The 22586-nt window shown below is 39.9% G+C and overlaps 1 protein-coding gene across 1 annotated transcript in view; it reads right to left on the reverse strand.

Moving 5' to 3' along the window:
- Nucleotides 1–21610, reverse strand: part of ptprfa (protein tyrosine phosphatase receptor type Fa) — a 335895-nt gene extending 314285 nt beyond the window's left edge. Inside the window, exon 1 of the mRNA XM_039598488.1 lies at nt 21332–21610. The gene's annotated coding sequence lies outside the window, so the exon portion shown is untranslated. The remainder of the gene's footprint in view (nt 1–21331) is intronic.
- Nucleotides 21611–22586: the final 976 nt, after the last annotated feature.

Raw genomic sequence — 22586 nt, forward strand, 5'->3', positions numbered from 1 at the left:
GCCCTGGGTCTGGCCCAGGGCCTCCTCCTGGTCGGACGTGTCCAGAAAACCCCACCTAAGAAACATCAAGGAGGCATCCAAGTCAAATACCTGAACCACTTAACTGTCTCCTTTTCGCTGTCCAGGAACAGGCGCTCTACTCTCAGTCTGTCTCAAATAACTGAAATCCTCCCGCTATTACTAATGAAGAGACCAGACACACTTTAGAGGAAGCGCTTTTCTGCTGCTTGTGGCCACAATTAAATTTTTTCAGTCACTACCCAGAGCCAATGACCATAGGTGAGGAATATGGACTGACCAGTACATTTCCAGCTTTCATGCCCAACTCTCTCTTCACAGCAACAGAGCAACACAACAGTATAATGTCTGCATCACTGCAGGTGTGACCTTAAACCATCTGCCAACTGCCGCTCCCCCCTCACTCTTGAACCAGGTGTTGAGAAACTTAAACTCCTCCACTTGGGGCAGTAAACTGTTCCCATTCCTAAAGTGGGCATTTCACCTTTTTCCGGCTGAGAACCATGAATGACAGATTTCATGAAATAAGCCCAAGATAATCCTGAAGCTATCAAGAATTTTTGAAAGAGAAAACGTATTGAGTTACATTATTTTCTCCCTAATCCTAGAGGATTTCAAAAACCTTCTGGGTATGAAAAGAGAAGCTGATGCAGAAGTGCTTTAAACTTGCATACTTTCAAAATGTAGTGAGAATATTTCAAAAAGTATGTAAAATATTCCTTTCAGCCCTCTTGATTTATGGCCTCAGTAAACACTTTAATGATGAGTTTATTGTCTCAAACGCTACGTTCAAGTCTTGTTGAAAACAAAATGAAAATCTTTTGAGAAATTATGTCCCCGTTAGAGCCAAAAAGAAGGACTGACAACTTGCTGGCCTATTAGTGTCACTGTCCCTCAGTCTCTCAGTCGGATCTACCGTTTGTTCTTCATATGCAATTTCAAAACACTAAATGTCGACACTGAAAACTGAAGCTTGAGGCTTCGTAACAGTACTTCACGAATGAATGAGTGCCATTGCAGTGACTACATCCACCCTTACAATACAATCTATGGTTAAACAGTTTGGCAAATTTTCTTTTATAACTCGCTCTGGGAATCTTAAGGGCCTTGAAGCAAAAAAAAAGAACTTTTGAGAATAATAAAATAAATTCATGTGAAAAATAGCAGCAAAGTGGCAGTGAAAATAAGTGAGAGTGAACTCTGCTGGGAGTTTCTTTTGTACTGCGATGCATTCAGGGTGTCTGTTGTGGGGAAGCTGTCAGTTTTGCAGGAACATGGTTTTTGGCAGCAGCAGAGACATTTGGGCCCGTTTCTGTGCAAAACTTTCAGAGCTCGATGGTTTTCTATCAGTCACGAACAGGCTAGCAACAACTGTCAGCTTCTTAAGACAATCCAACAACTGTGAGCCGCCACAGTCCTGCTTATCAGCTGCTCTACCTGCTGTCTGTAGAACAGCTCTGCTTATCGCTTATCAGGCAGAATCATACACACATCAAACTTCACACTGTTTATGTGTTTTTTAGCATGAAAAATAATGTCTGATACAGAAAAGGTGACTTTAGTCTAAACATTTATAGTGTTGCAACATAACTCAATACAGGAGGTTTGGTATAAAATAAAGGTTCACACATTAGATATTAAATATGGGAAAACGCGTAATAATATTCAGATTTAAGGAAATCCACAAACTATATTCAGAATAGCTCTCATCTTAATTTAAATTCATTATTATTAGTTACTATCAGCACTCATTTACACAAAACCTGTATATTCCAAATATCTGGATGTCTTCTCACGCTATGCATTTGTTTCAAGGATGAACTGAGCATTGAGTTGGATAAGACAAATATCCCAGCATGCACTTCTATCGACTAGTGGTGAGTGCTAAAACTGTTAAGAGTAACTAAGAGCTTTTGTTATTGGTTATTATCAAACTCTGGCTCTCTTCCAGAGTGTGTCTTTGGTCTTGTCTCCCTCCCCACACCCCCAACCAGTCATGGCAGATGGATGTCCCTCCCTGAGCCTGCTTCTGTTAAAAAGGGAGCTCTTCCTCACCACTGTTGCCAAGTGCTTGCTCATAGGAGGTCATCTGACAGCTGGGGTTTTCTCTTATTATTTGTAGGGACTTTAGTTTATAATAAAAAGCCCCTCGAGGCAACTGTTGTTGTGGTTTGGTGCAATGTAAAAAAAATGAATTGAATTGAATGTTATATTCCACATTTGTGGCTGATTTATAAAATAAGTGTGTGCTCGCACCACTGGTTTTGTTGTAGATATTGACTGAATAGAATGAGTATGTGTATGTGGCACCACAGCTCACCTGTTTGAGTAAGCAATCCATGTAGCACGGGCTGGAGTTGTGCTGCAGTGTCACAGGTTTGAGTCTTCCCCGGGCTGTTTGCTGTGCATCTCCCCCCACATGTTACTGCCTACTGCACACTGTCCTGTTTAATCAAAAGGCCAAGACCAACTTCACTGTCACATTTCTAATGTAGTTTGTTTTGTCTGCTTTTTGTGTTTAACAAGCATTAACACAGCGGTTCACTGAGACAGGAACAGATGCTTTTAGGCTGCATTGACTATGACAACCTTTTGTTTCTCTTTGTTATCACACATTTTAAATGTCAGTGCGGCTGATCTCACAGCACAACTGCTGTCCTTGACCAGATTTTTATTTACTCTAATCATAACAAAATCATTTTATCTGCAGCAGCTCAGAAGCTCAGTAATGACTGATGGTCAACTAAGTATTCATGAGGCTTGATCTTTAATCAACTACTCATGATTAAATAGCTATTTTATGTACTCGACTCCATTACAAGCTAAATGAAAGTGATCAAAGAGAACAGGATGAGACTGAAAGCTGGTTTTGGTTACTGCAATGACAAACTGATGTATGGAAAACAAACAAACACGGGAAATGTAGAAAAGACTCGATTCTGCTGGACTGCTATAGGCTCGGGCTGCTGGAGGACCCCATAATGAACTTCTCCTCTCTCACCTCTTGCACCACATTGGTTTATATATATCACAATTAAAGGTCATTAACTTCTGTATACTCTCTCCCGCAGTTTGTATTTTTTCCAGTATGCTGTTTATAGTCTTTCTAAGCTCAACTTTTCTATCTTCTATCTCTATGTCTCCATCCAGTTGATGGAGATAGCTCCCCTTTCTTCTGCTGGAGGTCTCCTGTTACAAACTGAGTTCTTTCTCCTCGTCTCCTCCTCATGCTCCTCACAAGAGTCTTTACATATAGTGGGTTCTTTACCATACAGTATTTACAGTATAAGAGAGGACTTATGTTATTGTGAAATGGTGCTAAACAGGTTTTCCATGATTGCTAAAATGTGACGTTAACTTTTTGGCCATTTTGGATGTGTGACAATCATGATGACAATGTAGGATCTAGGGAATAAAGTCCCAGTCACACAGCTTAGCCAAATCCTGAGCAACGTCACATGACAAGACTCAGTACAAGTGAACTGAACTGAACATATAAAGGTGACGAGCACTGTACTCATCAATAATGGAGGTTTGGGCTGGATGCCTCGTGCAGGAGATCCAGGTAAATGCTTCTACTCTCTGATGCCCTGAACAGGATTTGTAAAACTAATCAAACAATTAATTTTCCTGTCTAATGTCTAGAAAACGCTTCACTCCATCCAGCTCACCGAACCGCAGGGATCCTGGAAACCTGTGCAGAAATGCGATCCTGTCCGGCAGACTGTAGAGCAGCCAATAAATGTCGGGCTGATTACAGTCTGTGCTCCCTAATGAGCAATAAAGGAGAAAGAGAGGCTGAATTCAGACCCTGTCACCTCCCTTTATCCGGCCTGCTGTTTGTGATTCACACCGAGGTTAATCACTTTCATTAATCTACTGCCTCTCCATGGGGGAGCTGGAAAGCATGCCATGAGACCTAACAGCTCCTGCAATAGAGAATATACAGGAAACACAGCGTCCCCTCATGTGACACACTGAATTATGCAACAAGTATTCAGCAGTCAAGAAAAGCTTTGATTGTACAACAGGAGCCTGCTGATTGGAGAAGTGATTTTAGAGGTTTTAGTCAGTTAGCTGAGCCCTGTTTCATGCACTGCACATGTTTCAGTGTCGTTTTGGAAAGCACAAGGTTAACTATGTCAAAGTGAGTATTTAACATTGTTATACTGACTCAGCACTAAAAGAAAGTATTTCTGTTGCTTAAATCTAGCAAAATATTTATCTGTACTGCAGAGTGTTTTTCTTTCAACATTTAAAATAAGATTAAGAAAAGTCAAACAAAAATAAGTTGTGTCTTAGACCCGCGGTCCCCAACCACAGACCGGTTTATGTCCAACAATATTTTCATGGACCGGCCTTTAAGGTGTTGCAGATAAATACAACAAAATAAAAGAGTTAACGTTAAAAAATAATGATAACAATCAATAAAAACCCTGAAAATCATAAATGTCACACCCAAGCCTCAACTCTCGAGGAGCGGTACCAAACAACTCCGGTCCGTGGCCTGAGGGTTGGGGGCTGCTCTCTTAGACCTCAGAGTGATTGACAAAGTCGACCAATGATACCCAAAGTGTGGGCCGGAACACTCTGGTGGTGCACAATAAGTCATTTACATGAAAAGAAGATTTAATTAAAAATTTACAATCTAGTTTAAAGTTGTGAAGAAATCAGAGCTGTGATGAACGGCCGGGTTAAACTGCAGAAAATCTTCATATTTTGAAATTGGCCACAGCAATCATTAGTTTAGGAATAGATGCAGGAGACCACCAGAGATTAAGAGGTTACATAACTGGATGAGCATCTCAGTTAAAGCATGCTTGAATTTTATTTGATAGACACAAATTTCACTGTCTGCATGGAAGACTGTATCCAATGGACCCTGTTGTCCTGTGGCATCCCGCAGAGCTCAGTCCTGGGCTCGGTTCTTATTACTGCAGGCGTTGGGACAAATAACAGCATATCGCTTATTTCCAGATGACATCCAGCTTTATTTTTTCTTTCATGTTCATGGGTTATAGCATGATGAGCCATTGTGTTGCTTAGCCAATGGACAATGGCTTTTGTTTTTTAACAGTTTAGTTCTAAGAAGATAGCAGTTCTGAATCCTGCTCCGGAAAAAGTTTACCATCAGAGCGACTCTGTGCCCGCTGCCCTCTGCTGCACATGTCAGCACGCAATCTAGGGTTTTATCTTTGATCGCACGTGTGCAGTGTTGGGAAGGTTACTTTTAAAATGTATTCCACTACAGAATACTGAATACATGCCCCAAAATGTATTCTGTAACGTATTCCGTTACGTTACTCAATGAGAGTAACGTATTCTGAATACTTTGGATTACTTAATATATTATCATGCTGTTTACAACTACATGAATGTCCTATTGCTGTGATTTATTACTGTTACTGAAGGTCCGCGGCTCCGAAACGTAGTAAAGGGACCTCTGGCTAATACGTCGGGTTCGTGTCGGGCTGGTAGCCGAAAACTAGCTTTACTTTGTTGTCTGGGTCAACTTTGCTTGCGGGAGACAGAGAGAGGCGTTGAAAGGCTTCTCCAACGGAACTTATTTTTTCCGGAGGAAAACACGAACACGGTGTACAGATGAGTCTTAATAGCTTACTTACAGCTGGGCTCGTCAGGCACTCTTCTTGGCTGCTGTGGTTATTATTATATTTACATGCTTCCAGCTCCGTTTTTGCTCCGTGACAGCTCGGACTTTTCCTTTCTCTCCCTCCCTCGCTCACAGACACATAACGGGTATGGTAGTCCATTCTCCCTGCAGCACGGACTACACTGCCCATCAGGCTACATGCTTTAGAGCTATGCCTGTAGCATTCTGCCTATTAGCTTAGCACAACAACAACAACAAAAAAGCGCTCTCTCACCCAGGAAACACGCAGAGAGAGAGCGCGTCACCCTGTAACCATGGCAACCGTAACGCTGCCGCCTGGAACAACATTACGTAGCTGTCAAACAAACCCAAACAATCCTGACCCGCGACAATATGAAACAGGGAAGTACCGCCGTGTATTCCATTTATTTCAACAAAGTAACTGTATTCTGAATACCACCTTTTTAAACGGTAACTGTAACGGAATACAGTTACTCATATTTTGTATTCTGAATACGTAACGGCGGTACATGTATTCCGTTACTCCCCAACACTGCACGTGTGACACTCATGTAAAGCAGCTCTTTAGCAGCTCCTGTCGCCCACTATCATGACACCATTGTTATTGAACCTGTTGGAAAAATTCCCAACTGTACTGATTTTGATAGAACAGAAATGCAGCACCAGCCGTGCTCTTCACTAAATGTGCCTCACTTAGCAGCATATGAAAAATTGCACCACTCGTTGTTTATCTAACAGATATAGCCTGGTCCTGGTTCAGAGATGTTCATGGTTGGAGGGGTTAACATAACTTGATTTTGATAAAAGCTTTGAACACCTCTACTCTTGAAAAATGTTTTGTTTTGGGGGTTTTATGGTTTGTTTTGATTTTTTTGCAGGATTGGAGATTAATATTTATTTTGATGCTGTGCTGGACAAAAAGCTGAGATAAGAGAGCAAAATGAACATTCATCCTTGTCCACAGGGTATTAAAACACACTTTTCCCTGGCAGCTCACAAACAACATCTCCTGTGTCATAAATTCACTGCTCTTTTTGTTCTATATCTTTTCGAATTTATAGCTGAAATAAACTTGAACTGTGGCCATGAAAATGCTTATATCCCTGCCGGTAACACGGCAAACTGTTTGTTACATCACCAGCCATAAATCAGGCAGCTGTGAGGCTGTCCTGACCCAAGTCTTTTCACATCCATTTACCACTGATAATGCCTGCTGTTCCAGTGGGCCTCCAGGGGACACAGCCAGATCCCTTCATGAATAAGCAGACCTGCTCCATCCTCCAGCTGAAGCCCTCAGCTGGGTGTCAGGAAAGAGTGCAGTGTACTAGCAAAGTGCTGACATGAAAAATTAGGGACAAAGTCTGGTTTTCATGGAGTAGAAACTGGGCCTGAGACTAAAATCATTAAAAAAAAAAAGCTATACATTCGCTCATCTTCTACTAAAGGTGAGCTCAGCTCAGCTCAGGGAGCTTTGCTCATTGATGTCTGGAAAAACAGTTTTGTTGCCATTTAATCTAGATTTCATTACACTTCTATCGTAGAAATACACATAAGGCGTCTGCTGGCGTAGCTGCAGCAATACTGAAAGCTAAAGGATGTTTCATTGTCTACAAATGTAATTACTGTTACTTCCTTCTTTACTGAAGAATTAAAAGCTATTAATATTACAGTTTGGGGTTAAAAATCCCACAACTTTACTCCACGTGAGCCCCAATTGATCTTATTAGGCCACAACTATAAACACTTTTTAAAATTATTTTACATGATTTTTACTTTATATTTAGTGACTACTGCAAGAAAAAATCTGTGTGTACGGCCCACATGACGAGAGCATGATGACATAAAGCAAAAAGGGGCACGTGTTTCAAAATCTCCCTCAGCCGTGCTTTTATTCACAACTTTTCAAGTGTGGGCATTAGCTGTGTGGCCCTAGAGCACCCAAAGACCTCCATAGGTGAAGATGATTGTCTCTCACTATGTTGTCTTCCAGAACACGGTGAGTCATAGCAAAGCCAAAGGACACCTTGTGTGCATTATTGAGATGACGGTGGCTTTGGCAAAAAGTCTTTGATGCCTTAGAAATGAAATCAGGCTTTTTCTCAGGGTAGATGGTTTGGACACATCGATGGGGGTCCCCTCTCCAGTCCTCTCACATCCATGCACCCCTGCACTCTCTGCAGAGAGAGACAGTTACACAGCCAATTGCTAATTTAGTTTAGTTGTTGTTTGACGTTTGGAGAAACTGGTTGACCGTGGTGGAGCGATGTAAAGTGATTGTAATAAATGAGAATAAATGTGTTCGCTACAATACTGAAGAATCTCTTTGCGTTTGTTATGTGACAGTTAAGACTTTGAGTCAGATGTAAAATCCAAACAAACAGTTCTCTCGCTGCTCTTTCTGTGGCTTTAATAAAACCTCACTGTGAGATTTCCACCGTGTCACAAAGCACAGACCAGTCAAACCACTTTAATGCCTGCATAAAATGAAACACACTTTCTGCACATCAAAGAAATTCGTTATCTTAAGACGCGCTCGCTAAGTTGCAGTGTCTCCTGTTTGAAGTTATGCGAGTGATTACCAGATGAATTTCAGGCAGCATTTCTCCAGAAATGAATACAACTGTGAAGTGAAACCTATTGGATTATATTTCCGGAAAACAAGCTGCACACGTGCGGGTTCTTTTTTAGCATTGGGCGAACATTTTTATTAAACACAGACAGTCACTACAGTCCCAATCTAGAAGCAATATCAACACCTCCTTTATAACTGCCCACTTCAGCGTCTATCTCTGTGTGCCGTTAGAAGGAAGCACCGTAAAAACCCTATAAAAGACACTCTATACACTTGCCTTTTACAGCATTCATACTGCTGCCACTGGCTCTGCACTACATAGCCATAAATATCAATCCTTATTACATAACCAGTCACTGAGGATGGATTGTGTCCCAGTGAGTGACTGGGTAATGCTTTTCATGAAATATTGTTCATGAAGCAAAATGAAGCATCTAATGCAGCTAATAAGACCACTGCTCAAGCACTAAAGTCATTATAGTCCAGCATGATATACTACAAGTTGCAATGCAGTGTATTTCATGTTTTTTGACTCCTCTTAAAAGGAACTCTGTCGACTTCAACTTCTGGGCTTTATATTTATGTATATATATTAGAAATGTTCTCTCCTACTTGCACTCACTGTTAAAAACACATTAATCATTCTTAGTCTTTTAAAAAAGTGTTTAATACAAATTAAGGCCCAGGAACACAATTAGGTTGAAGTACCACCATTGATTAAAAACGGTGGTACTCCCAAACTATCATTACAGGAAGGAATATTAGTCTGACAGCTTTCCTATCCATAAAAAGAGGAGAAAGACGTGAAAAAGTGATGGTGGATGAAGACAAAACCTCTAGCTGCGTTATTAGCACTTCTCTCCCATTAATTTGATGTATTTAGTGCACTAAAAGAGCTGCTGGTTATCAGCTAACACTGAATGCTGGGCCTACCATTTTGAAACACGAGGACTTTAAAAGCCTTCAGACAACAAGTGAAAGTCACGTGAAAGATGGGAAATATTAGCTGCTCTCCTGCTGGGCAGCACACCAGCTGTTTGTAAAGCAAACAAGTGGTCCTGACCCTGATCATAGAAGAAGCTGACAAGCTGCAGTTCAGCCACAGAGTGGTAATTATAGACCATCTTTATTCTGTGAACACAACCGACTTGGATTAAAAAAAGAGTAGAGAGGACTACACTGTGACTATACATGACTGCTGCTTAAACCCGTGTTATTAAACTGATAATGAAAGCAGAGGTCTTTCAGACAAGGTATTTATTTATTCTCAATAAAAGCTGGAGGAAAAAGATGTGCAGTAACAGCTGTGCAGCAGGTAATGTCTTATTTTAGTTTGGCCCATAATATGACCCACATTATAAAAAGAGCTGCAATTGCCTTCATTTAGCTCCTCCTACTTCCAGCAAATAATTAATGGCCCAAGTTACTTACAGGACTTTGTTTTTGTTGCTAAAAATAATATTTGGCATATTGAATATAATCTTCAACTTTATAACATCAACATAAAATCACTTCCCCAGCCTGTTTCCTTTGTCTTCATCATAATAAGTAGTCATAAGCCGTTCTATGTAATTATCAATATAAGAAAAACATCTTAATCATGTGTTATTTATAGATTTTGCTTCTGACTCCTTTGAGCCATTTATAGATGGAACAACCGTGTCTTACACCATTAACTTCACTGAAAACACTTGGTGAAAAATTCCTTTGGGGAATTGTGCAGACAAACAAACGGCTTTTGGGTGTTGTTAGTCCAAGAAAGAGAACCCTCAGGTCTGTCTACGAGTGTCTCGTGCTGTCTAGGAAAGACAAAGTTTCTTCACAACAGAAGAACATTTCAGTCGAATATTTGAAAAGAACATCCAAATCAGTCAGAGCGTGAGTAAATGGGCAGGGAGCAATGCCTTTCCTCAAACCATGTAAGGGAATCAATTTCAACTGGCAGCAACCAGAGAGCAGAAAAACAGAAGGTGAGCATTTCAAGTTTTTTTCTTACCACTGTTTCATTATTTGACACTTTGCAGATATTTAATTTATATTTAGTTTTTATTTGTAAAGCTATCAGTGCAGAGTCATTTTAATTTAATTAAAATGTGCTAAAATCTAACGCTTCTGAAACAATATCATATATATGAAAATTGGATTTAATTTAGGAATGCAAAAGGGAATGTTAAAACTCCCTAAAAATACTTCTTACACTCTTCTAACAGCTGGTTGCATCATAATTACCTGCCTGGCTTCCACATGTGATTTGGAATCACAATCAACTCTACCAAAACAACAAAAACTAAAAATAAAAAATGTTGGGAGAATCCACCTTTTAATCATTTTTCATTTAGTCATCATGTCGCATGTAACATAACAGTAATAAATGTCCGAGTTAATGCTGAAAGACAAATCACTTGGAAGAAAAATCCCTATAAGCTTTACGAATCCCATGTCAGATAAACCCAAGTCATCTATTATTAATGAAATATTAACTAGAAATAGAAAAATCTCACATTTTGTGCAATAAAAATTTAATTCCGATATCAAGGCCTTACGGTGTTACACCAAAAATAGGAACAATGTAAATAATTCATGGTCCATTCATGTAAATTAATCTCCCTCTTGTGTTTTTACCGGGCAAAGCTTTGACTCTCTAATAGCTGCTGGTGGCCATGTTTGCTTGTCAGAAGCATTTGTTTTCCTGCAGAGCTCGAGCTCAGAGCTTCAGCAGCAGGTCTGCGTGGCGGCTGGACTCGAGCCGGGATTTGGAACGACTTGAGGATGCAACCACATGGCCTAGTGCAAATAACTGGCAGGCTGTTGTGAAGGACATTCATTAAAAAATACTGTGTCTGCTATGTGGGATTGAGCCCAGACAAAATAAGAAACGAAACAATAACAACAGTTGTACTCATTTTAATGGAACGCACAACTGCTCATTTTCATATTAATATCATAGATCATGTTTTTCCAACAGTTACTTGTCAGACTGTCGTAAAAATGTCAAGAAACAACTGACAGTCAAAAGTGTACTACCTGTTTTGTAGTACATAGAGATTGATGAGGTGTATTGCATCCCTGTGACATTACATTTGTAGGGAAAGACGATAAGCTGAGGAAAACTTCCAGGAACTGAAAAGTGCTTAAAATCTGAGTCAGTTTCTGCAGCAGCTTGCTTAGTGAAGGTAACCTTTTGCTGTTATAAATTATTGCATCCTGCTTCACATTAAATAGACAGTCAGTTCTTTATTTACCTGTTACCATGGTGAAGATTAGTACTGAAGCTCCAGTGTTACCTTTAAATCCTTCATTAGTTTCTTTCACGATCCTCCAGATAATTCATTTACTTCAGAACCAGCTAGATGTTTTTGTAAAATGTGCAGTAAAATGAACTATTAAAAAGAAAGAAAAGTAAATTCTTACCTGCCGGGTCTACCTTCTTTCTCTTTATGCTGAAAGTTGTCGTGTCTTTTGTGTGTACAGTTGGCATTTTGTAGGGTGGATAGCTTTACCCTAAGATTTAGCCCCCTCTCTGGCCACTACAATGTCTGCTACTCGCGAACAATGATCCCAAATACACCAAAGCAGTAAAAGCACACGTTCAATATTTGGTGTATTACACACATGCATTCTTTTCTCAAGCAAAGAAATTGTCTGGAGGATCATGAAAGAAACTGTACTAAAAGGATTAAAGAGTAACAGTGGAGCTTCAGAGAGAACTGTGCACAAGTCTCCAGTCAGACCTAATTTCTTTGTATTAATTATTCATGGAAATGGAAAAACAGTATATAAGTATACTTCTAATGAGCTTAGGCCCAGGCTCTGGGGAGGCCAACTGATAGTGTTCCACTGTGGGGGGGGCAGGGGGGGTCCAGGTATGTTTTTCCTGCACTGACAATGTGTTTGGGTCATCGTCATCTTGAAAAACTTCTCAGATACTGTTGCATTGTGGATGAAAATTTGACAGTGGTCTATGGCATTCATAATTCCATCTATTCTAGCAAGATCTTCAACACCACGAGCTGAAATGCTCTCCCATCGTGTTTTACACATGGCTGTAGACATTCATTCTTGTACCTCCATCCAAATCTCCTCATATTAACAATGTGAACCACAAGCATGAGCAAGAGATGCATAACTGAAGCCATACTGATCTGGACTGACTAGACAAGGTCCAACAGGTATTGAGGAAACAGGTCATACTGATGAGACGTGGGCTACTGGAACAAGACATGGACAAGAACCAATAATATGGGATTGATCCAATGAATGACACATAGAAGATGTCAGATTCAGGGGTTAAACAAAAGTATTGTATTAACATTTTCATTTTTATTTGCCACTAATTTCATCATATTTTCTATAAGAACTAACTAAATGTAGCCTTAACTACATTTGTGCAATATAGTAGAATTTTTCCACTGAGTTTAACCAGTCACCCAAACTTACAAGCAGCCAGTGATTTGACATAAATAAAAATATTTCTAAATTTGAAATGAGTTTGGATTTAAAACACTTCAGCTGCCTCGCGATTACTGAAGACATGAAGGAATTATCCTCCAAATGCAACTGTGGGGTAAATAATTACTCTAAAGACTGTGTTACTTTGATCCAGTGATAGCCTTGAGCTGATGATGAGGAAAGGATTTACATTCAGACAGCATCTAGGGGCACATCCAGGTCACAGTTCCAACACTAGAACCTATTCATCCATAACATCCAGCAGTTTGGAGCAGAGCAGCAGAAGGGCTTTACTAAGGAGAAAGGCACTGAGGTGATGATTTTTAATGTCTGTATCTACTCTAAATTTCACATTATATTCCTTTCCATAATTTCAAATATCTTCCAAGTATATGTGGCATTATCCCGCAGCTCAGCTATCAGCCTCTGAAGCCTTATTAATTGATGCACTGCAGTAAAGAGCAGCTTATCATTCTGACAGCAGTACGGGCATGTGATGGAGCCATAACTGACAGACAGAACAGATACAGCACAACTTGAAGACCAGCATGTGCACAGGAGGAGGACCCATGGCAGGTCATAGCAGAGCTTTTTCAGATGAAGTGTCATTACTACTGACCATGCAAACTGAAAGAGTGATAATTATTGGAGTGATAAATAACTAAATGGTTAGCTATTCTTAATTTGTTTACCCAATTTTTAAGGATGGACCTAGACACCCTACAGAAGAAGTCTTAACCTTCTTATTCTTTTGGTTACTACCCTACACTCTTCTGGCAACAAGTAATCTCCAACCCTGGAGTGGGTGCTCCACCCTTGGACATCTGATTTAGAAGTGCTAATCCTCATAGATGCCTGCCACACAGGCACAGGCTGGAGGTCAGGCTGCATGATGAAAAAAGAAGGACCACAACATCTGCAAAAAGCAAAGAAGTAATCCTGAGCACACTGAAAGCTCCATCCCTCCAGCAGAGCTGAGAAACCTGAAAAATAAAGGAGCACTAAAACTCCCCTGGAGGTGCACGGTGGCCCAGCACCTCAATAAATCATTTTCACATTTCCTTTTATTTGTGACCCAGCCGTAATTTCTGTGCATGATTTTTTGCGTTAATGATACGAGTACCACCTGATGTCACTAGGATGTATGGCAGGTAATCTGAGTGTGCGTTTAAGTCAGATGACTCTGGATTTGTGAACACTCTCTCTGCGGGTTGTTCCTTCTTGCTTCGATGATGAATACAGTATCTGCAGCGTGCACAAAACCCACACAAGCCAAATACCCATAACAGAGGTCATTTTTGATACCAGAAAATATCCTGTGTCACAGTGGGCAAATCACAGGGCTGTCAGTGCTGATAGGATCTTGCTCCCAGTCTGAGCTGAAATAAAACAACAACACTGCAGCCACTCTTTAGCTGAACAGAAAATAATAGAGAGTCTGAATGAAAAACCTGGCTATTGTACTGCAGTTCTATTGTGGGAATGAAAGGAGACAAACTGGACTGTGCAGTAGATGGGTCAATCAGCACAGGAACAATGCCACAGCACACAGGAGACAAGCTGAACTCGCATCCAATCATGTCCACAGGAAGCCAAACAGCCTGTTGCTATCTTATCAGTTTTCTTCTCTGCAGAGACGCGTTGTGTTTACCACAAAATTACTACTTTCAGGACTCTCAGTACCCCGAAGTTAAAACTGAACCCAGACACAAGACCTTAAAATTAGTTAGCAGCTTAAGTCTTGTTTTTAGAGCTGTGACACCTCTAACGTACGATGATGAAACAAAGAAACTATCAATGACTTTACTGCATAACTGTTGATTTTTTAATATTGAATATTTTTCCTTTTTGAAATTAGCGCCAACAATAACATTATGTTTTATATTAAACACACATTTCCTTTGAAGGTAATAAATAAAAAAGAGCTTTTCCTTATACAGTACCTCACTAGAAGGACACTGTCCTACTTTGCAGCTTTAGAGAAAATCATCGTGATCCACACGAGATGTGGGTGGGTTTTTCGCCTCCCCTCCACAGTTGATGAAATTCAGCTTGGTTGTTCTTGTGCTGACAAACAGGCAAACAAACTGCATTCATCACATTTCTCCGCCTCAGCTGTAGTTTGGCAGAAAACACCCATAAACAACTGGTGTATACTACAGACAGATGAGATGGGATGATAGCAGGGAGCAGCCGTCTGTGTTGTTACAAAGCTTATGATTAAGAAACATGTTTATCTTTGAAGGTGCTGCAGCAGGAAACGCAACCTGCTGTAATCTGATCTCATTCTTAAAGCAACTGTGGCTCCAGACAAATAAAAACAGAGCCAAGCATCTGTTCTCTTTCATGTTCACAGGAGGAAAGAAGGAAAAACCGGTGTTTCTGCTGAGGGAAGGATGTACAGGAATCTTTTGGGTTCGGGCCCAGAGAGTGGTCCCAGGAGTGAAAACGTCTTTCACGATTTCACACAGCAGGTTTTAAGACCCACACAAGGCACTGTTTTAAGACAGTACAATCTCAGGTCTTCCTACTCTGGTCTATGACACAGTATGATAATGAGTTGATGCCCGTGGAGACAGCAGAGTGGGGAGATGTGTTCTTGGAGACTTTTCAAGAAACTGTCAACAAGGAGATGAAACCAAGTAAGATTCTCCATCTGCTTGGCCTGTTTGTCATCTCAGATTTAATCAAATTGCCTTAATTTTTTATTTTATTTTTTATTAAAAATAAAAACAATAAAATCAAAGAAGAGTGATGTATTTGTACATTTTGCACATTTAGGTTTATGGGACTAATGCTGAGAAGCAGAGGCATCAATCCATATCAGGCAGGAGACTGTAGGAGACCGCTCTGGGTCAGTTTCAGGTCAATGAGAGCTGCAGGTGGAGGCAGGATGTGGTTAGACTAGCCTAGCATAGGAAGTGGGCAATGGCTCAATCCAAAGTTGAAAAATACACTTACAGTAAAAGCACCTAGATTTCACTGATGAACACGTGTCGGTGTGGTTCTTGCATTATCATAGTAATACTGGTCCACCAACATTGCAACTGACCAATCAGGTTGCTGTGATGTCGCAGCTTTGCAATGTGGGGATAAAAGAAAAAAAAGCCCTTTAAAAGAAAAAGTCTCCTAGAACAAAGTGTAAATATTGCATTTATTTTCTTGATTAATTTATTCAATATAATAAATATAATATCAAGTTAACTTTTCTGTTAGCCAAATTTAGGTTTTAGGCAATAGCTAACTTCTTGGCTAATCTTGGCTAACTGAACGCTAAGACAACGTCATTGGTTCATTTATGACGACAAAGGAACAACACCAACAAGGGGCTATCAGATCGTGCAATACGACGGGTTTGCAGAAAATATATCTTTCCTCCAAGAAATGCAAGACCAGTCAGCAGCCATCTTGGTATCAGGTGGATGACAATGAGAGATCAGAAGACACTGAGCTCTATAACACATTAGCCTGTAGTATCTACAATATAAGCAATTTAAGTTGCAGCAATGAACATTTTCTCATTATACTTTGATTTAATTGTGTCATATAAAATGAAAAAAAGCCGTTCAACTGAATAACTGCATCGTTGTACCCAACCACTGTCACTGTTCCAAACCGTATGTAGGGATGATTCCAGTGTTTCTACCAAGTTCATGGAAGGGACAATTTTATATGCACTTATTCACATGGCCACTAGAGGTCACTGAACTTGGGCACCTATATCAGCAGACTGTTTAAAAAGACTTCCTGTGTGTGTGTGTGTGTGTGTGTGTGTGTGTGTGTGTGTGTGTGTGTGTGTTTTGTATTTTGGAAAAAGAAAATCATTTTTGTTGATTGATGTTTTAATTATCATACCACTTCTTGAATCTCTAATATTTACACGAGTTAATAGATTATTTCATCTAGTATAGGTTTCATGATAGCAGCTGTCATGTTGAATACCACAGATCGATGGATGAATAGAATTTGTTTAAAAAGTGTTTCAAATTCATTAAAAATAGAGCCATAAAGTCACTGTAAAGAACTATTTGAGCACGGCCCTGGTTAGTCCTCTTGTCTCTCTAACCTGGATAAAATAGCTGTATATACAGAATGCCAAAACATAGCAGCCCTTTCCACCCATATGTTTTCATGCTTGTTCATCCCTGAAATTACACACAATTTATCAATGTGCAGAGGATGGCTGAGTGTGAGCAGGAATGGAGGGGAGCCAGCCTACATTTAGCTGTAATACCAGCAGCTAGAGTCTCGGATGGAGCTGTGATCAAGACAAAGAATCCCAGATTATGTGATATGTGAACTTATTTAATCTCATCTAACAAAAACATCTGGTTTTCAATCAATCTTATTTTCAAAAAGTGTGATTAAGAAACGACTCTCTTATCTTGACATTTAATATTCCATCGAGGGCTTTTTATGTCACTTTTCAACTGTATATATATATATATATAGTTTTTTTCCATATAGAGTTCTACTAAACCATGTCATGAATTAGCATTAAGAGTTATTTAGGCCTACTCTTTAATGGTCTTAGTAATTATGACTGAAGAGGAAGTGAGATGATGTAGTTAGAGAGCCACAAAGCCATTAACATAGGACATGGCTGCTGCCTTTTCTATTATAAACTTCTATGTAACATTCTTTGCCACTAGTAGAAGATCTAATTCAGAAAAAAGCTTTGAGTTGGATTTAAAGGTCGAGGACAAAAAACAACATGTTTTAATTGAAAATGTCGCCTCTTTCATACGCATGTGAACAAGCACTCGACCCTCGGTGAAACAGTGCCTACAGATAAAGCTATTATATCCAATCAGTGACACAGTTAAAAACAACACTTATAACGACTTTGAAAAGTAAATGTACTGCTATCAGGTTAGGCACCAGTGATTACGGAGTGAATTTATTTAAACATTTGACCACTTGGCTATCTTTGGCACTCTAAAGGGCTCTCCTAAAATTGTAAAATAAATTCACTGAAAGAAATAATCTTCAAGTACATCTAAAGCGGCTCTCACTTTGTTCCACAAGGTTCTGCCCGTGACCAGAAAAACTGATGCAAAAAGAAATCACCAAGATCTCGAAAATGTCTTCACATCCTTTGTAGGTGACTCTGAAGCTGCAGGTGCCAAAGAAGATACATCTACTATGAGAAAAGCACTGCATAAATTTGACTTTCATGGAATTTCAGGAAAAAAGCCTTTGAGGTCCAAAGAGAACAAAGGTACTTCCAAAACTCATGAACATACAAAGACCAGGCCTTTCAGAATAATGTGCTCTGGACAGAGGAATCAAAGAGTGTCCTGACCTAACAGCAGGCATGTTTGATGAAGTCCAAAGCAAACTTTGATAGACTTCAGGGTTTTTCTTTGTAATTTAGATTAGTTTTAGCTAGATTCCAGAGTAGGCAGTTTTCCAGAGTTTAGATTTGATTATTTCAAAATGTTCAGCTTTAGTTTTTGAATAGTTTTCGCTGTTACTTTTGATTTGCTTGTCAGGGGAAGCTTCCTCAGGCTGGCAAATTGGCTGCTGACAAATTTGACCAAATTTACAAAACCTAATTCTAAAGAAATGTAATGTCTATTTATTATTTTATTTTAGGGAGTTTTATAAATGTAACATTTCAGTTAGTTTTCAGGTTTTTTCTTTTCTTTTTTTCTTGTTTAATCACCTAAAAAGTATTGTTAGTTTTAGTTAACTATAAGAAAAAACTTTTTAGCAACTCTGTAAAGTACATTGGAGTAAACCCTCAAACTGAAAAATATCAAGATTGCCCAAAAGTTTCAACAAGATGACGTCAGCTGTTCAGAAACGATGATGCTGCAGTTACGTTTTTCCACAGCAGAATATCACATTTGACATTTTTGGTGAATAACTTAATGAAAAAGATGTGTAAGATTGAAATATGACATACTTGTCTGACCAAAATAAGTCAACAGTTTTTATATTTATATTGGATGACTTATGGTTTTACATATTGTTACTGATTTTGTCTATAGATTTTATTACTACGGCCATACAACTGATGTGTGTGTGTGTGTGTGTGTGTGTGTGTGTGTGTGTGTGTGTGTGTGTGTGTGTGTGTGTGTGTGTGTGTGTGGTGCATCCTGCTGGATTTATGTTGCTGTATTTGTAACATTGCTCATGTGGTTGATGGAACAGCTAATTCTGGGTTCCAGACCTGAACTTAATCCGCTGAAGCCCTTCTTGATTTGTGCCAAGCTATAAACACAAATAAAGAAATGTGACGTTGTTTCTGCCTTCTTTGCCAGACAAAGTGCAATGTGCAAACTTTTAGCCCTTCAAACCGAGTTTTTTATAATAATATAATAATAATTAGCAATTCTGAAGAGTGCAAGCTGAAAACCTGCAGTGCTGTGAATAGCTTCATCTGACCTTTTTTTGAGGGAACAGCCATGTGGCAGTTGACAGTAAGGTCCTGGAGTCATTCAGAGCTACAGCTTCTGGGAAGTAGCCGCAAAAGAGAAAAAAAAATCCATTCATGTCTTTCACAAATGGCGACAGAAATCAGAAAAATTCATATGTGAAAATGTGACTGATAGAATGGAAAGAATGTTTTAATTGGTGTCTGAGTGAACTTTTTAACTGATGCAGAAACAGCTTTAGATGGTTATTATTTGTCAGTTTATGTAGGGAAAAAAACCTGCTGATTAACTGCCAGGAAGCCAGAAGCTGCACAGCTGCTGTGCAACCAGTGTGCCTGCACGCCGTTTGAACGTAGTTTGGAAGCATGTTTAGTTTCAGTACTTTATTTTAATGCCAAGTCTTTTTGTATATGTGGCTGCATGACATTTACTCATGTAGAGTCTAATTTCTTGTTTTGTGAAACAACATTTAAACTTTTGGGCAATGTCACTTTTCATGTAATGCATCTGTACAAGGGCACAGAGCTGCATATTAGCCTGAAAATGATGCTCGCTGTTTTCTAAACCAATTTTCTAAACTGTATTCATTTCTAATCTGATGTTCTTGGGCCCCCTTGTGCCACCCAATTTACGAAATCCTATAAATGCCACCGGCGTGTGCGTGCGTATATGCATGTGTGTGTAGCAGTGAAGCATTCAGCATTCAGGGCCAAGCCTCCTGCTGCTTTCACTAGGGTGAGAGGAGCAACACACAAACACGCAGACTCACAGTGCTGGCTTTCAGCTGATGCATTTATGAGCAACACACATACAAAGAATACACTCCCTCCACGTCTTCTCTCTCTGCATCTTGCTTCTGTGACTCCACCTGCTATCCAGCATCCCCGTCCTCACCCCTTTTCCCTCCATCTGTTGCACTCCTTCACTCCGCCCGCCTCACTCGGTCTCTGTTTTCCATCCAGCCTAATTAGAGCTCCGTCAAATCCAGGTGAGCTGACAGCCAATTATCACTCTGTCACACCAAGTCATGCACTCCCATCCCTCTTCTTTTGCCTCTTTTGCCCTTTTTTAGTCTTGCAGGAATTGGATTTTTTGCATCAGTAGCACGAACAGGACAGTTCGCTATTCTTGTTTTAGGAAACTGCCAGAAGAATGAAGGCTGAGTATGAAGCCGTGCGATAATAAGGATGCGAACACGCGGGCTGCCACAGACGCCACAACAGAGCCGAGACTGAATTTACGTGTAGAGTAGAATACTGAAAGACTTGTGCACGAACTAGGCCTATATTACACCAATATTTTTCAGAAAGCGAGCCCACTCACGTAATGCTTTGGCACATTTAACCGTTTCACACTAAAATGTTCCGTTAACAAGTCCGCAGGTCGCTCTATTCTCACACGTGCATTTATCATAATCGTGCAAAACGCATTAAACTGTACATTTTAATTAATGTCACCAAGGCACCGTCTAAACAGAAAGCTCAGACTTGTGAGTCTGCAATTAATGAAACGAATAAGGTAACTTAACTAATGATCGATTAATGAGGGTGCTGCACAGCTTGCTGCGGAAATGACATCTTATACAAAAGGACACGGAGCAGTGCCCTGACTTGCAAAGATTTTCAGTGCCCAGAACAACTGTGCCATTATACGGAGAGATGCTCCCATCAAACTGCATTTAAAAACCCCTGATTCCAAAAATAACAGCGCACCATAGAGAAAAACTATTGTGACAGTCTTGTAATTCGTGACAGCGCAAATATTTCCATAAAATGTGGGCAACACTTTCACAACTGTATCAGCAATATGATCATCTACCAGAAACGCATGTATAATATACAAATAATATATAATGCATATATAATTTACAAATAAATGGTAAAAAAGATGACTGTAATTCAGTATTCATCATTCATACTGTTCCTGCACGACATATGATACGCTACATTTATATAATTCTCACATTTACATTAAATTATTCAATTGAGATTTTGGAGACAGTGTTTGTTGTTTCATTTAAAGATGATTTCTATATGCTTCTTATAGATTAAAAAAATAGTTTGGGGTTGTTGTGCTCCCTCTGTGCAGACTGCATTGTCAGGTGTGAGTGAGAGTTGACGGACTTGTGTGAATACAAAATTCGTTCTCGCCTTCAGTGTGTCCATTCTGCAGGACGCTCCTCTCTAACAGCTGTCACCACACAGCGCTGCATTTCTTCCATTTGTGACACTTTCCACGAAAAAGCAGTTTAAAAGGAAAAAAGACCTTCAAACTCACCATGTTCTAGGGTTTCCTAGACGTTTGCATTTCGGAGAAGATGTTGAAGAAATGATACGCACGGGGGTCCCAAGATTACAGACAGTTAGCAAAGAGTCTTGGAATTCCTCCAGTCCCACAGCACTTGGTCTAATTCCCCGAGGTGGATAAGAAAAAGGTCCGTAAATGCACCGTGAGGAGCGTCAGGTAAATCCTCCGCTCAGCTGCCGCTGTGCGTGGAGCTTCCCCCGCCTCAGCGTTGGTTAGTGTTCCCGGTAAGCCAGCGGTCTGCTCCCTGACCGTCCGCGGTAGCCGCGCTCTGAAAGAGCAGCATCCCTAACACTTTGTCCACACACACACCCTCGGGAGGCGTCGGCTGTGTTCGGCTGTTTCCGGTAACATTATAGGCTCCTGGGGTGGAGGCTGTCAAAGACGTTCCAGTTTATTTACACACTGACAGGCTCCTCTTTAATCGTATTAATCACTCCCGCTCATAATGACATGTATTTCTATAGAAATATCGTTTACACACACTTTAAAACACAAAACCAGGCTGTGTCTTTGGTTCGATTCCCGCACTGAAAACGCTGTCCCCTGACACCTCCCCGGTCGGAGCCCTTGAGCGATAAGCTACCTGCTCCAGAGGAGATCCCGGCAGTAATTAACACCACACCATCAACCTGCTGTAGCCTGTGACAGTGCAGAGGTGCCATCTATAGAGAAAAGGATTTCTTACAGTTCTGGCATTGAAAGCGATAATGAGACATTTCACTGAGGAAACAAAGCGGTACGAAAAACTGTACAAACATTTATTTTGAATATTTTTACTTATTTTGTACAACTTACCTATTTTAACTTAGGCCAGTTACCAGTGATACCCAAATTTAATCATGCCAAATATTTATTTTATGCAATTTATTTATTTATTATGCAAATATATTTTAAACTTCTCGGTGGCTTCACCTCATCTAACTGAACAGCAATTCTTTATTAATGCAATGATTTGGCAAATATTGTGGACTGTCGTGTGTTAAAGGCTATCCAAGAAGTTTTTGTTTTAGTCTAGTAATGTTCTAGGCCGTTACTTAGCACTGCTGCATATGTGGTCTGCACAGTACTCCATATAGTTTGTAGCTGCATCTTGCTGATCATTTTTACTAACATAAGCTGATAACTTAGTACTATAACATCTCTGCTACACACCCAGCAAACATGGTTGAAACCCTGACATCGGCTCTCTGGTCATAAATGGCCGCAGTTCAATAGCAGAACATGC

This window comes from Oreochromis aureus, linkage group 15 (assembly GCF_013358895.1).
Source record: "Oreochromis aureus strain Israel breed Guangdong linkage group 15, ZZ_aureus, whole genome shotgun sequence".
Classification (NCBI taxonomy): domain Eukaryota; kingdom Metazoa; phylum Chordata; class Actinopteri; order Cichliformes; family Cichlidae; genus Oreochromis; species Oreochromis aureus.